General features: G+C 36.1%; 1 long non-coding RNA gene across 1 annotated transcript; it reads left to right on the forward strand.

The window, feature by feature from the left end:
- Positions 1-7,569: 7,569 nt before the first annotated feature.
- On the forward strand, positions 7,570-11,183 carry LOC116189857. The gene is made up of 2 exons (XR_004152495.1): positions 7,570-7,652; positions 10,929-11,183. It is a non-coding gene; the product is annotated as an uncharacterized LOC116189857 (long non-coding RNA).
- The last annotated feature ends 4,997 nt before the right edge of the window (positions 11,184-16,180 follow it).

Raw genomic sequence — 16,180 nt, forward strand, 5'->3', positions numbered from 1 at the left:
GTTCCATTAAACACCTTCCAATCATTCCACATTCATTCCTTCCATACATACTATTCCCACCCAAGCATAGCCTAATCTCGGCCATACCATCATGTTCTCGGCTTCATTCCAGTCATCGCCATACCACTTCAAAATCGGGATGCATGATGTAACCAACTCGAGCACGAATTTGACTTTAAAAAGGATTGGGCTTAAAATGGATTTTGTGAAATAAGAACGAATCAACACGAAATGGAATCCATGTATATTCCTTAAAGGACAAGATTGGCTAAGCACATTAAATCAGTTTAATCGATCCACTCAAGCTTAAAATCAGCAAACAAAATGTTTGTGATCTTGTATGCCCAAGTGGAAGTGTTGAATGCCATTTTTAATTTGAACCTCACATGAACCGGATTAATCACGTAAGGTCGGTCTTAAAATCGGGATTTATTTATCACGGGATTGGGCCTAAACCATTTAAGAGACGTGATATTGTGACTTAACATGAGAATAAGGTCAAACTCGAAGATTTGAGTAGGACTAGAGTCAGGGAAATGGTTATCTACCACCACCGACCCACCGACCCAGCGGATCCTTGGGACTCAAGTAGGGCACTCGGGCGGGTCAGGCCCGCTGTGGTGGCCCGACACCCAATGTGGGTTGGTTTAGCCCGTTGGGCCTAGTTAGGTCTGCCAGACCAATTAAGGCCCATTAGGCTTGTCTAAGCCTCCGTCCCCCTTTTAAAATTAAAATTGGACTCAAACGATTTATCATCGATAAAAACATTTTATGTCACAAATTTTATAATTAAGAATTGATTTTGTGGTCTTGGATCTCTTTCATGATGAGCATGAGATGATATCGACCCACACATATTAGCCTTGGGATATCTTACTTCATTATGTCAAATTTTGTATGTGTGTTTTGAAGTGACATAATCGGGAACATGGAAAAAGATGAGTGAATTTTCATGTATCGGAGCCGGTAGCCAATTGAGAGCTTGAGAGTTCATTTCATTGTATTTTGATCAATAATTGCCTGGGACTAGCATGTGTGAGGTCATGAGCGATGCGAGAATTGAGTTGATCGGATGAATTTGATCACATGAGTTGACCCTCTTCAAATAAACTGGTTAGTTGTAGGTTAATTCATTCGACTTTAAACCAAAAAATAAATAAAAGAATAATGTAATTTAGGATGCATATTTAATTGCCTTATGATAGATTTCAAGTCATGACAAATCAAAAAAGACGCATCATTGAATTTATTAACGGATTTGCACGAACAATTGATAGGATTTATTATTAGAAAATCACAAAAAAAAGAGAAAAAAAAAGACAAAAAGTGAGTAGGCTTGTCATGCATCTGGGTCACTCCTATATGATGAGATTCATCTCTTCAATTCAAGTCTCTCGTATTTTTGGCATCGATTTACATGTGAGATGTGCGAAGCCTTAAATAGCTCGACAGATAAAAACCAGCAAACTCCCTGACAAGTTGAGTACCAATCCTTGGTCGATCAAGGAAACTCGGTCGCAACAGGACCCCGGAACCTAGATTTCTGTTTTCGCAGACCATGACCTTAACAACCTAGGAGGTATCGTATCATGCACCCTAGACTTGGGATCTCTCCGACCGTAGGTTCTCAAACCTTAAATTGGAAGGCGATGACTCCCATCCATTCGCGTGCTCATTACGCACGCCATTGATGTCAATGTGTCGTGCCGGATATGGGTCCGCACACACACATATATATATACACATGTATGTTTACGAAAAAAGGCCAATAACATAAATTTTTCCAATTACAAGGCAAACGACATAAGTTGGGTATGGATCTACACGTTAACAACGGGATTTATAGGTAATATGTATAAATATATTGGTCTATATAACTTGATTGGTTCAAATAGTTCGATGCTTGTTCCTATTAAGTAAAGTCTCGAGTTCGAATTTTGTGAATAGAAAAAATTCACGTTATGAGAGTTTTACCCCTTAATGGACCGACTCGGTTTGACTGGATTAGTCAAGGCCCAATTGGACTTTCGAATATTAGATTTTTCAACGAAAAAAAATACTATAGTTTTCTTTTTTTGAGCGGATAAGTAAAAGGTAATAGGTTTATAATGAGCCTTCTTGTACTTTTGTGAATAAAGGAGGGTTTAAGATGTCTTTTTATAAGTTACCCTTCATAATCAAAATATCGAATTACATTAGGATACTTTGTCTGCATAGTTCGATTCTCGCATTAAATATGCATTTGTATTAATTTACATTCCATTTAGGCCGCAACAATACCATAGTTACTTAGCTTTTACATTTTTTTTGGATAATTGGATGGGATGGGTTATGGAGGGATGGAGGGATGGGGTGAGGTGGGTTATGGACGGGTGGGATGGGGTGGTTTATGAGGAGATTCTCTTAATCCTTCATAATTCATGTTTGGATAGCATTAAGAAAGGATGTGGTGGAATAATATAAGCATATTATTTTACCATTATACAAATAATGCATGAACAAAGATAAACATTAGATTTTATAATATTTACTAGGATATATATGTACATGTGTTTGTCCGTATGGGGTAAATGTGTACTGAATATATATATGTATGAGAACCAAAGTAGATAGAGGTGGACAAATAATAGATATAGAAAAAAATAGGGTAAATTACAAAAAAAAACCCAAGTTTTGTAAAATGTCTCAATTTTGTCCTAAATTTTGTTTTGTAACAGAAAAAACCATAAGTTTTCTAAAATGTCTCAAAAATGACCTCCGTTATAACTTCCGTCAATTTTTGCCATTGATGGCGGGTCCCTTTAACAGTCCACGTAGGTCACACGTAGGCAAAAATTGACGGAAGTTATAACGGAGGTCATTTTTGACATTTTAGAAAACTTATGGTTTTTTTGTTACAAAACAAAATTTATGACAAAACTGAGACTTTTTACAAAATTTGGGTTTTTTTTGTAATTTGCCCAAAAAATATAATAGAGTTAAACGATATATACATATATATAACAGAGGTGTGTATATATAAAAGAAAATGATTTATAATATCTATATATGTATATATACATCTCGGTGCATATATATGGGCGAGCAAAGGTAATATAATTAGAGAGGGCATTATTGAAATTTTGTGAAAGATGAGCGCTAAAATGACTTTTGACAACTTATTCCTTCATAACACCCAAATTGGTAGAATATGGATCTTTGGTGGGTTATGAAGGATTAAGTAATCCCATCATAACCCTCTATCTTTTAATTGCAAAACATGGATTGTTTTCATCCCTCCATAAACCCCCATAACTCTCAATCCAAGCAAGATGTAAGAGTGCACATCATTTGGAGCTGTCTAGATTGCATTTTAGGCATTCTCCGTAAGTTCTTGTTTGTGTTGTTCTGTTCCGGTCTGGATTACCCTCTTTATTGTCTGTTTTCTCTCTGTTTTTATCTGCTTTGAGCTAGATTTGGATGAAATCTTCCTCGATATGGGTTAACCATGTACACGACTTGAATTGGGGAGCGATCCATGGTTTCAGCACTTGTTTTGAGTGGAAAAGTGGAGAAGAACCTATTAAGACGAGCAGAACCTTTGAAAGGAGATCTTTGATATTTGACCAACAAGTAAAACTCTACGATGATTGTTGCTTGATCCCTATGTGATTCAAGGTCCTGAAGGGCCTTGTACTCTGGTGCTAAAAGTGCTAAAATTTTCCAAGATTTGGAAGTTTAGCCAGTTTGATACCGATTATCTGTGTGTGTGTGTGTGTGTGTGTGTGTATATACATGCTACCTAAGTAGGACTAATATTTAAAAAGCAGTCTTTGTAAAAAAGGCAAGATGAAAATCAAGCAATCTGATGAATGCCAAACTCATTAAAATCAGAATGAGTTCACAAACTTAAAGTAAAGGCTGAGATGAGAACCGGGAGGCCGCTCGTGCTTTGACCATAGGGTTGTGTTATTGTGTGATTGACTACAAATTGAGAATGAGAGTATAGTGTAGTGGCACATATTTTGATTTGGAAATTAGAATATTTTAGATTCAGTTCCTGCATCAGTGGGGTTTCATTTACTCTGTTACTTTGTTTTTGGATACAATACTAAATGAGGCCAAAATGTTTCGTACTTCTTCTCTTTCAAAATAAAACGTTTATTTTTTGTAAAATATTTGTTAAATATTTAAATGAGGCCTTTCGAATGTTTTAATAGTTGTAAATTCAAATTTCAGAAATTAAGGCCTAAATTCTGTCACTTAGAAGAAAAAAAAAATTAAGAGAAAACTCAAAGTGATGGAAATAAATATTTCAATTATCTGCTCCCATCAAGAAATAGAAGTGACTAATCCTAAGACAAAGGGTCGAGAAACTCAACGCCACTATTCCACTTGAACAAGTTGGAGACGGGCCTTCGTTTCGCACTATTACGGATACGAAAATAATGGAAAAAATTGGATTCGATTGTCAACTATTCCTATCAGAAATAGATGGATTCGAGCAATAGCCCATGGTTTCATAAAACCGTACGATTTTCCCGATCTAAATCAAGCAGGTTTTACATGAAGAAGATTTGGCTCAAATGCTAATTTGAGTAGTCTCTTTTATTTAACATTGAATTTTGGAAATGTCCTTATCTTTTCTCTTTTTTTCCCCCATAATAAGACCATAGAATGAGAAATACCCTTATTTTTTTCTGTGACATGCAAGGTTACACCGATTACAAAATGCTTTTAATGAATATTGAACCCCTTCATCAAGTAAAATTAGTAGACCACTCAGGGCCTCTTATATTGTGATCATGGTCTAATTAGAAACATTGAGAATTCAATTTAAGATTAACGCAGAGAAATAGTAGCTTTCATATCATATGAAATATTAATTAGTACATTCTTTCGAAAAATTAAAATCATTTAGTATCAATCGAGAGTTCTTAATTGTTACATATAAATAGTTTAATCATTAATTTTAGTTATATTATATATATATATATTGTTTATTACGCAAACTATAATATCTATAATGTATATATACATCTCGGCTCATATATATGAGCGAGCAAAGGTAATATAATTAGAGAGGGCATTATTGAAATTTTGTGAAAAAATTAGGGCTAAAAATGACTTTAAAGGACTTATTCCTTCATAACACCCAAAATTATAGAATGAAAATATGGATCTTGGTGGGGTTATGGAGGATTAAGTAATCCCATCATAACCCATCATAACCCTATATCTTTTAATTGCAAAACATGGATTGTTTTAATCCCTCCATAAACCCCCATAACTCTCTATCCAAGCAAGATGTAAGAGTGCACATAAATATCAAAGTGATGGAAATAAATATTTCAATTATCTGCTCCCATCAAGAAATAGAAGTGACTAATCCTAAGACAAAGGGTCGAGAAACTCAACGCCACTATTCCACTATTCTTGAACAAGTTAGAGACGGGACTTCATTTCGCACTATTACGGATACGAAAATAATGGAAAAAATTGGATTCGATTGTCAACTGCTCTCTATCGGAAAGAGACGGATTCGAGCCATAGCACATGGTTTCATAAAACCGTACGATTTTCTCGATCTAAATCAAGCAGGTTTTACATGAAAAAGATTTGGCTCGAATGCTTATTTGAGTAGTCTCTTTTATTTAACATTGAATTTTGGAAATGTCCTTATCTTTTCTCTATTTTTTCCCCCCATAATAAGACCATAGCATGAGAAATAACCTTATTTTTTTCGGTGACATGCAAGGTTATACCGATTACAAAATGCTTTTAATGAATATTGAACCCCTTCATCAAGTAAACTAGTATAGACCACTCAGGGCCTCTTATATTGTGATCATGATCTAATTAGAAATATTGAGAATTCAATTTAAGATTAACGCGGAGAAATATTAGCTTCATAGTATATGAAATATTAATTAGTACATTCTTTCGAAAAATTTAAATCATTTAGTATCAATCGAGAGTTCTTAATTGTCACATATAAATAGTTTTATCATTAATTTTTGTTATATTATATATATATATATATTGTTTATTACGCAAACTATCACGATAAAAAAAAAAACAAAAAAGATTTCCAGGTCCTCGGGATCGCGCGGAATAATACTCTAGTTAAAATAGAATGCTGAAAAGGACGAGGGAGTTTGTAAACATTGAAGGATAAGACGTGGCAAAGCGATAGAGCTCCGTTTATATTTTTGATGATGTGGCAGTGTGAGAATACAACTCGAGACTTTGATCCTAAACTGTTGTTGTGGTGTTAAGCAGCATGGCTTTTGATCGCATAAGGAAAGAAACATTCATGTTTTTTAGCCAAAAATTTTCTTAATGTGATTTTTCACGTGTTATATGTGCTCATTAAGCTGGGAAAGCTTTAATTATAATTTAATCTGAACTGAAGCAATATATTATATGACAGAACTGGGGTGACGACTGAGTAAAGAAAGAGTATATGAAGTATGTTCTTCAAGTTTTTCGATTACAATCCTATGTTTTGCACTTACGGAGATAAGTTAATTCTCAGTCGAGGTGAGTATAGCTACACGAGATACTCCCTTCTCACATACGGAGTTTCACTCCTCAGGCAAGTTTGGCAACTAACATCCGGTAGGAAACGAAAAGATGAAACGAACCAGTTAATTTGGTCTCCTACCCAAAAAAATACTGTTATATGTTGAATTTTCATGACCATTATAATGAGCATGCCATCATAGTTAGGTATTACAGCACGAATTGCCGCTTATAGTTAAGAATCCCCATTTTCAACATCATTTAGTACAACTTTAAACCCATTTTACGACGACTCTTTTACCACAGTACAATCAAGCCAAAAATCTATATAAAGAGGGCAGGAACCGAATGAGAAATGCATCAAGGCAAAGGGAAACAACCTAATTAAGGAAGCAAAAGATGGGGTCTTCCATGGCCAGTATAATGGCCACTGTGCTTGTGGTGGCAACGTTCTTCCTTATCCAGCCGTCCCAACTGCTGCAGCTAACACGAAAGGATTCCCTTTTTCCTCTCTCCTAAGTTACCTTTCCTTTCCCCAGGAGATCACCGCCTCCTCCACCACCCCGAGCGGTCTGTACTGTCCACCTCCTCCACCGGTGCAGTCTCCCCCCCACCGTCTCCTCCACCGCCTCCACCTATCTATCTCCACCCCCACCTTCTCCTCCACCACCACCGCCTCCCCCAGTTACGTCTCCACCCCCGCCATCTCCCCAACCGCCTCCTCCCCCAGTTACATCTCCACCCCCACCTTCTCCTCCACCGCCGCCCCCCCAGTTAAGTCTCCACCCCCGCCACCCCCCCAGTTAAGCCTCCTCCCCCAGTGACATCTCCACCCCCGCCTTCTCCTCCACCACCGCCTCCCCCAGTTACGTCTCCACCCCCGCCGTCTCCCCGACCGCCTCCCCCCCAGTGATGTCTCCACCACCGACCGCCTCCCCCAGTTGAGTCTCCGCCCCCGCCGCCACCCCCAGTTTGGTCCCCACCCCCGCCATCTCCTCCACCGCCACCCCCAGTGCGGTCCCACCACCACCTCCACCACGAGGGCGGTCTCCACCACCACCTCCACCACGAGGCAGTAGACCACCCGTGAGGCCGCCTCTGCCTCGGCGAGGAGGGAGGATATAGCCTCCATGCTCTCACACAGCTCGGTGAGCAGCCAGAGTGTCTATGACTATTTTCATGCAAGATTACTTGACCTCACCATGCTATACAAATTTTGCGCCCATGCATGCTCAAGAACCGAGTAAGGCTTACGTATATAATTTAGTCACAATGGCTGCCTACCTAATTTGGTCTCACTCAATGTCAGGTTTACATAATTGTCACATCTATATATATAACAAATATCCTGGAGGGGACTGGGATCATAGGCAAAGCTACTTGAGAATGCCAAAGCACACACGAAGAGGATCACAAAGAGCTTCATTATGTGTGATTAAGTTGGACTTAGTTATATTTGGGTATGAAGGATTGAGACGACATAGCAAGCTTATTTAGATAAGAGGGATTGACCAAATCCAGATTAATTTAGCACAATTGTTTACCTAGTCTTCTAATGCACATATATAAATAATTGACCGTCCCATTTCCAATTATCTTCTTAATCGTGAGTACGAAACATTCTACAACAACTATATAAGACCAATTAAAACCCAACCTTTTTCCGTTCTTCCAGAAAGGAAAAACGGGAGTACGCCTTAGAATTTGCATTTTAACTACTAATTAAGAAATTGTAATCCACCGAAAAGGAAAAAAAAAACACTAAGAAACTGCAGGGAGTTGAAGATAAAAAAAAGAGGGTCAACACAGAGAAGATCGGCTCCTCTGTATTTATAATATATATTTCATATATAGCATCATACAATTCATGTAATTGCTTGTATTTATGGAGCGGACTGATATATATATATATATATATGCGGACGTGTTTATTATTATCGAAGAAAATTCAGATACATGTATCATCTGCATTCATCTCTTTTACCACTTTGATACAATATGGGACCACACGTACGATCCCACCTACGTATGTACACCTATGGAAAGTGATAGTATGCGACGTAATATAAACTAGAATTTTTTTTTTCAGATACAAAATATGCTCAAGGGTTAGTACAATGAATCCTATTAGATTTTTCGATAAGTATGTCGTGGTCCTATTAGTTACAAGAAGAGCAGAAAGGGTGTCTCACTAATCACTTCGTCGTCCAACATTTTCCATAATTTTTAGATTCTAAATAAAACATTATTACTTTATATTTATAAGTTTTATGTTTAAAATTAATCTAACGAAAAAATATATCTATCCCAACATAATAATTGGTGAGAATTTTTATAGAAAAAATTGATAGACTTCCATTTAAAATTCTACGGGAAAATTTCCTCTAGAGTTTTTAAAATAATTTGCTCTTCCAGTGGAAAGATCGAAATTTCTTGTGGTCTTCGATTTAATTAGAGAAGGACAGAGAGATATTGTGAGGAGGAAAAGGAGTTGACAAGAATATGTAAATTAGCATGGTAACTGAAAATACTTTCATTGAGGAGAAAGCCAAATGAAATATATATATAAGAGATAAGTTTCTTATAAAAACAAATGACTAGAAAGTGAAAAATTGAAAATGAATAAAATCACGATAACAAAATATCCGCTCCTTTATTCTTAACTTGAAAAACTTTTATCTTTAAAAACAAAAGTTTGAAGCTCAATTGAGCAAATCTATGTTAGTTTTCTTTATATATTTAAACATTTTAAAGTCGTATAAATTAGTCTCTATTGCTCAAACATTGCCATATTATTTCACTAATTTTAATTGAAGTCAATAAAAGGCACTTTTTAAATTAATTATACTTTATACATGGCACATTTTATTTGTTCCCGAATTTAAAGATTTATAAAGAAAAAATACCATATAAATAGACAAATATGTTATTTGTTTCTAAAAATTGGAGGTTTAGAAGCTAGATATTAATGCTTCTAATTTCTATCTTTGTAGGGCATTTGTGTTATAGTGTTTTATGAAAGAAAAATTGGTACTTCTTCGGTAGGGATTTTTTGATTTTTCATACTGTACAAAACTAATATGATTCCCTACATCCCCAATCATTTAATATGGACCGTCCATTGTACATAATTTTTTTAGGTATTTTATTTTTTACTTTCTTATTTTCCTCCCGCAAACATTCATCATTATCACAAATTAGCCTTTATGCGTGGTCCAATGAGGAAGTGCCCTGTCATTAACCATAACCGCCCTTCAAGCCGACTGCATTAATTGAACTGTACCTCTAACCGAACCGGTTCACAAATTTTGTTTAACTATTTGTTTGCGAAAAAATGCAAGCATGCCAGAGACTGTAGGTCTCGAACCAATTTTTTAAAATAGTGGTCGTCTTGCTTTTCTTTTTCTTAGTTAGAAATCATCATCATATTAATGGCGACTTTAACAATTACAGTCTTGGTTGCTTATGGTTCGATCAAATGCCACAATCTGTCAATACAGATAATGTCACCTTAATTTTATTTCTACAATTACAATTTTTGGTCGTTTCTAAATTTATTTCTTGTGAGAATATATAGTCATGCTATGATATCTATTCTGAGATTGTTTCTTAAACAAATACGCTTGATTTAAGGAAATTCTTTTGGTCACGTATTATATCAAATAAGGTAATTACGCTAACATATCTTTTCTGATTTTCTTTTCGAAAAAGAATCTGCTTGATTTTAGATTTTTTTGTCACCGGAGACAAAAAAAATTCGGACCTCCGAGGGAGGTCGACCTCACGTGCTGACGTCGCGATGAGAGGTTTGAGCTCAGTCGTCATTCGACGGTGGTGAAACCTCAGAGACGCCAGTCGACATTCCATTCGGCAACCATAGGTCGTCATGCATCCACCTGACCCCGGCGGTGCGACGATGACGGACGTTCATTGAGATGGTGGCTCTAACCGGCTTTATTATCTAAGCCAATTCGATGATTCAATCGAAATCGTTTTATTGAACCTTAACCGGTTTGGTTCAATATTACACATGGCGCAGTAACATGAATCCGCGTCATTAGACCAAATTTCTTAAGGGATCGAACGCTGAAGAAATAAAAATCTATGAGGAATCCTCAAAGTGCAGTAAAGTTGGAGAATTAAATTAGAGCTGAGTCGTGACGCATTGCTGCTAATCGAAATTATTTGTGAATTTTTGTGTGGTGAGGGAGAGTAATTGTTCAAATAACAGATCTCCGCATCGTATAGCATATATGCTTGCAACATATTTCTGTTCTTTTGTTAGTTTGCCTTGATATATATATTATATATATGTGAACGGTGTGATACATATATAATAATCAATATGTATATTTCCCTATGTCGACCACTTTGGACTGTGTGAACTAATGGATCTCATTTATTCGCTTTGATTTTTTTTGCAGGAAAGGTGACGAATAATATGAAGAAATAAATGAGGAGATCTTTGAAGACCTCATCTAATAATTAATGCGGTGAATTAGAAAGCGATCGCGAGTGTATCCTATTTACTCTCTGTACTTATCGCAATAAAGGGGAATAAAAAGTAAATCTCATGTTTTGTGATAATTGTAAGACAGATCGGACTGCGGATATAAGAGGGAGGTACTCCATGTCTCTAATAACGAAGAAATAGAACATCTTATCATCTCTTAAGAATATTTCTTAGTTTTGCCTTTCCTTTTGCATCTACATATGAGCTATTTCTGCAATTGTGACGGCTGTGGTACATAGTTACGTGTATTTTTTTTATGTGCACTGCCCAATATTTGACAAGTTTGACCAGTGACTAATTTAGGTACAAGCTGTCCAATCATGAATTTTCTCCATTCACAAAACTCGAATAATATAGATTTGAAATCTATATATGTAACAAACCTAAAAATGGTAGAAAGTTCAAATTTTATTTTAGATTTGAAAACTGTTTGCTTTTTTATTTTTTCCCGAAAAAAATAGTTACAAAGATTTCAAATCTATGAATCACTCATGTAAGTATTTCTCATTATTAATAGGGAATAAGTGTTGAATCATCTAAACCAACACATATTAATCATGATTTTGTGTTTAGATGGATTAATATTTCTGTTACAATAATGAAATATCTGGAAATAAATATGGGATCTAGATCGAATAACAATTGTTAAAAACTCACGCTCAAATAGTTGTATGTAAATGCTGGCTTCCAAAATCATAACCTTTGATGTCCTCCGATCCATGAGACAATTAATAATTTCAAGATAATTACACTCCTATCGAAGTATCGTCCAATTGATTTGGAGAGATATCATTTTTCTTAGTCGATATGAACGATTTTTTGTAATTTATTGATGTCCTTGGCATAATTCATTTGGTTTTGAATAAATTTTATTTACGCATAACGTGTAAATTTGTTTAGATTAGTTGCAAATTCAATTGTGTCCGCTTGACGCGTGGGTCATCAACTAGTTTCCGTAAAAAAGGCAATGCATGAGCCTAGTAAAAAAAAGGAAAAACATGGGATACGTACTAAATGAGGCCAGAACTTTACTACATTTTCTCTTTCAGGCCAAAAATTTAATTTTATATTAATATGGCCGTAGCGTTTGTTAAAGTATTTGAATGGGGTTTTTCTCACTATTTTTGAAATATTTTCTAAATTTTAGAAATTAAATTTAAATTCTGAACTTAAGAAAGACGAATTAAAAAAAAAAAAAAAACTAGCAGAGACTGGGGGGTTGGAGCTGTCGTTGGCGGCCATCACGCCCCATCCCGGCCCCCACCCCTTAGAAGTCGAGATCTCTTTACGGCTTCCTTCCTCATCCGAAGAATCTCGATGGTGTTGCCATGGAGGATGCCATATGAGCCGCCATCATTATCTTTATCCAGACAGGTTCCCATAAGAGCCAAACAGACAATAGTAATAACAGACCCAACATACAGCTCGAGAAGAACATCTCACTGGTCGAACCCATGAGGAAGTGAAGGGAATGAAATTATCATAATGATTCTTTGTCTGTTCAATGTTGATCTATTCAATGTAAGATGCTTGGGGAAGAAGAGGAATTGATTTGCAGGGGACAGAGGCGTAGGGTTGTCAGCATACAATGTGAGCGATGGAGGCTGCCAACGGCCCTGGGCGGTGGTGGCCGCAGGCACACTCGCCCCTCAATCATACGGTTTTTTTTTGCTTATGGAGTAAATCATATTGCATTTAACTTTACTTTTTTCTCAATTCAACAACATAATCATTATTTTTTTCTGATTTCTTCAATTTAATAATAAATTCTCTCACATACTTTTTCTTAACCATTATTACAATTAATTTTTTAATTTATATTCTCTCAACTATTCATTATTTTTCTCTCAATTTAATAACTAATCATTTTTTTTTAATCTTCTTCAATTTAATAATAAATTCTCTCGTATATTTTTTCTTTACCATTATTACAACCAATTTTTTAATAATAAATTCTTCCAACTACTTTTGTTTTCATCCCTTGGTATTAAGTAGAATCATCATCTACTCCGTTACCAAACACCACCTTAATTTATATAAGGAATTTAACTAAGTGAAAAGCCGCATGTTGAGCGGGAAAGATTTTTAATATTTTTAAATCACAACAAGTGATCGCAATTCTTCCAAAGAATAAAATTTTTCAAATCAACAACACAACAGGAGCAAAGCAACTATTTAAATGTTTGATAATCAGCAATGTCAACTCATGGCAGTTAAAGATGATCGCAATAGCATAGAAAAACAATTAAATCCTAATTCGATGGAACGACCATATGAATAAATTTGATGGAATTAAAGGGAAAACTTGATCAATCCTTGTGAAACGACCAAATTAATATAGGATATGGCGTTCGTGCTGCATAAATATGCAAACAATATACACCTATATATATATAAAAGTTAGGAAAGGTCATAGAAATTATTTCCCTAATAAATAAATATGAAAATTTCCAATCCATCCATCAAAATATTCTACTACCATTATACATAGATATTCTATTATATATATATAGAAACTATATATATATATATATTACATATTCTATTATATATATATAGAAACTATATATATATTACATATTCTGAAACGGGATATATATATATATGTAAATAAATATAGAATCTATATTTATACTAATATATATTCTATTATTATTTATATATGCGATAATATGGATGCATGCGATAATATGGATGCCAAGCAGTGTTTTAAACTACATAATTTTCGAACATATTTGGAGAATGTACCTTTCATGTGCATCTTCTTCGAAGATGATTTCAATATCCAATATATATATTGAATTTCCTATTCAACTTCCACTATATATTTCATTATATATACTTAATCTCCTATTGAATTTCCACGGCATCTATAACATCCACTATATATTGAATTTTCTATCCTATCATATATTTAATTATATCACTCTATATGTATAGCTAGCGATATAGAAGTTGCACATATTTCTTTAATAAAAAAATAAAAATGCTTCCTTATATGTAAACAATGACATAGCAACGGGATAGAGCTCCCTTTTATATTTTTGATAATGTGGCGATATGAGAATTTAACTCGAGAATTTGTTATTATATATATATATATATATATATATCTAACTAATTACAAGAAAAAGAAATCAAATTTATTATATTTTCCCTAGATAGAGTCACTGTCACGGTTGTAACTTGTATATGTAAAGAGTGAAAAAAGGAAGCCTGGGCCTTCTTAGAAGAACTAATGACAAAATATTTATTTAATAAATTTTGCCCCTACCAGCGTGGGTTGGTTCAAGCGGTCCGGCGCTTATTCCGCTTAAGCAAGGTCTCGAGTTCGAGTCTTTACGAATGCAGAAAATCCACGCTGTGAGAGCTTTACCTCTTAGTGACCGACCTGCCTCTACTGGATTAGTCGGAGCCTAATTAGGTTTTTGGATACCATGGTTCCAAAAAGTTTTTTTTTTCAGTAGGCGCTGAAAATAAATTTTGCCCCTAGTAAAGGTTATATCTAGTATGTGTGTATATATATATATATATATATTGTAATCACCTGGACCGTCTTGGCCAAGGTTCGGTAAAAAGCAAGGATATAATTTGAAGTAGTGATTAGCTGGGAGGGAGTCTGGCCAAAGGAACTCTAGGGAAATTTTCGTCATCCTATCGGAGTCAAGTCAACACGAAACTTGAAACTCTCTAGCCTTATTGTTTACATTGTAGGCTTCGGTTTGATTTCATGCAGCACATCTGGATCATCACGAATTATGAGATATATAAATTCAAAGATGAGAAAGAGGTACAAAGCTTGAGCAAAAAAATCTGAGTTGAGCAATGACGTTAAATTGGAATAGTTCAACGAGCGAAACTCCAATCAGTAAACCATAAACACCATAATGTTCCTGTACGGACCCGAATTTGCTCTCGTCGAACCCGCATGTGTACACTATCGCACGGCTTGGGAGTGTCCACCTTCCTGTGGGGAAGCGTGACGGACATGCGTGAGAACGAGTTGCCACTTGCCATTGTACGACCCGAAGGTCGAGGGCCGGCAAATTACCTGGGCCTGGTGGTACAGGGTACACCTAGTTGCTAAGGCATTGGTCTTGAGGAACCGAAAGTTCTAGATCCGAGAGTTCTATTACGTGCGGGCATATATCCCGTACGCCCTTTCGGTACTCTATTTGTCTAGGGTTTGCCGTTTCATTTCATTTACCGCGTGAATTAGGTTGCACACTCCTCACTCGTTTTGACAACGTAACTTCGATGAAACACTCAGACCATCTGCTCACCAACCGGGGTCCTTACAACGACTAAATGAAAATACAAAAGATGTCTTTACAATGTGCTCTCAAATAAATACAAAATACATACGCAATACAATACATGGACGCGGTCAATTTGCATTAGGCCAAATATTCCACTCGTGCTCACCGCGTGATTTTGAATGATCGAAACTAAGGTTAAGGCAATGCAGGCTCAGAGAGCCGGGGGTCGGGTCCAACCGAACCGACGGATAGCAGAAGAGTCGTTTGACTCCCGTGATAGCCATAGGGTCGGTCGAGCTCTCGGGTCATGTACGGCCACGACTTACCTACCCGATCCGAGTCGTCTTCCAAATAGACACTACTAGGAGCAAGGTAGTAAGTCGAAGCAAGACCCAATTCCACACTCGGGTTGCGCGCACTCAGTTGTGTGGGGCATTGGACCCCGTGATTGAGGGTTTAATGGCATTGGACCTCGTGCATGACGTATTCTACGGGTTCGAGCCCGAACCGCGATTAAACAATGAGCAATAGACGAAAACATACGAAAGTAGATGCAAACAGATGAAAACTGACAAAAGCAAACAAAAGCAGACAAATGCAAACAAGTGGTGTATTAAGCCAAGTTTACGTGATTAATCCAATTATGAACCGAGATTACTTAGCAAACAATGTCCTAGCCTAAACGAACGAAAGAACATGTTTGTGTACGGTGCTAATTCGACTAAAGATGTGTGGGTCTGTTTTAGATTGTTCTGTATGGTGACAATGCGGTTTAATACAAATTAGGCCAAGAGCGTGTGTTTTTCACCTGAAAATTCAAAGCCATCCCTTTCTACCTATTTGCCCGTGTTTGATTAGGCCGAGTGCACAATTAGTCGAATTATGCATTTTCTGACAGAAGAAC

Source organism: Punica granatum, unplaced genomic scaffold, assembly GCF_007655135.1.
Source record: "Punica granatum isolate Tunisia-2019 unplaced genomic scaffold, ASM765513v2 Contig00028, whole genome shotgun sequence".
Classification (NCBI taxonomy): Eukaryota; Viridiplantae; Streptophyta; class Magnoliopsida; order Myrtales; family Lythraceae; genus Punica; species Punica granatum.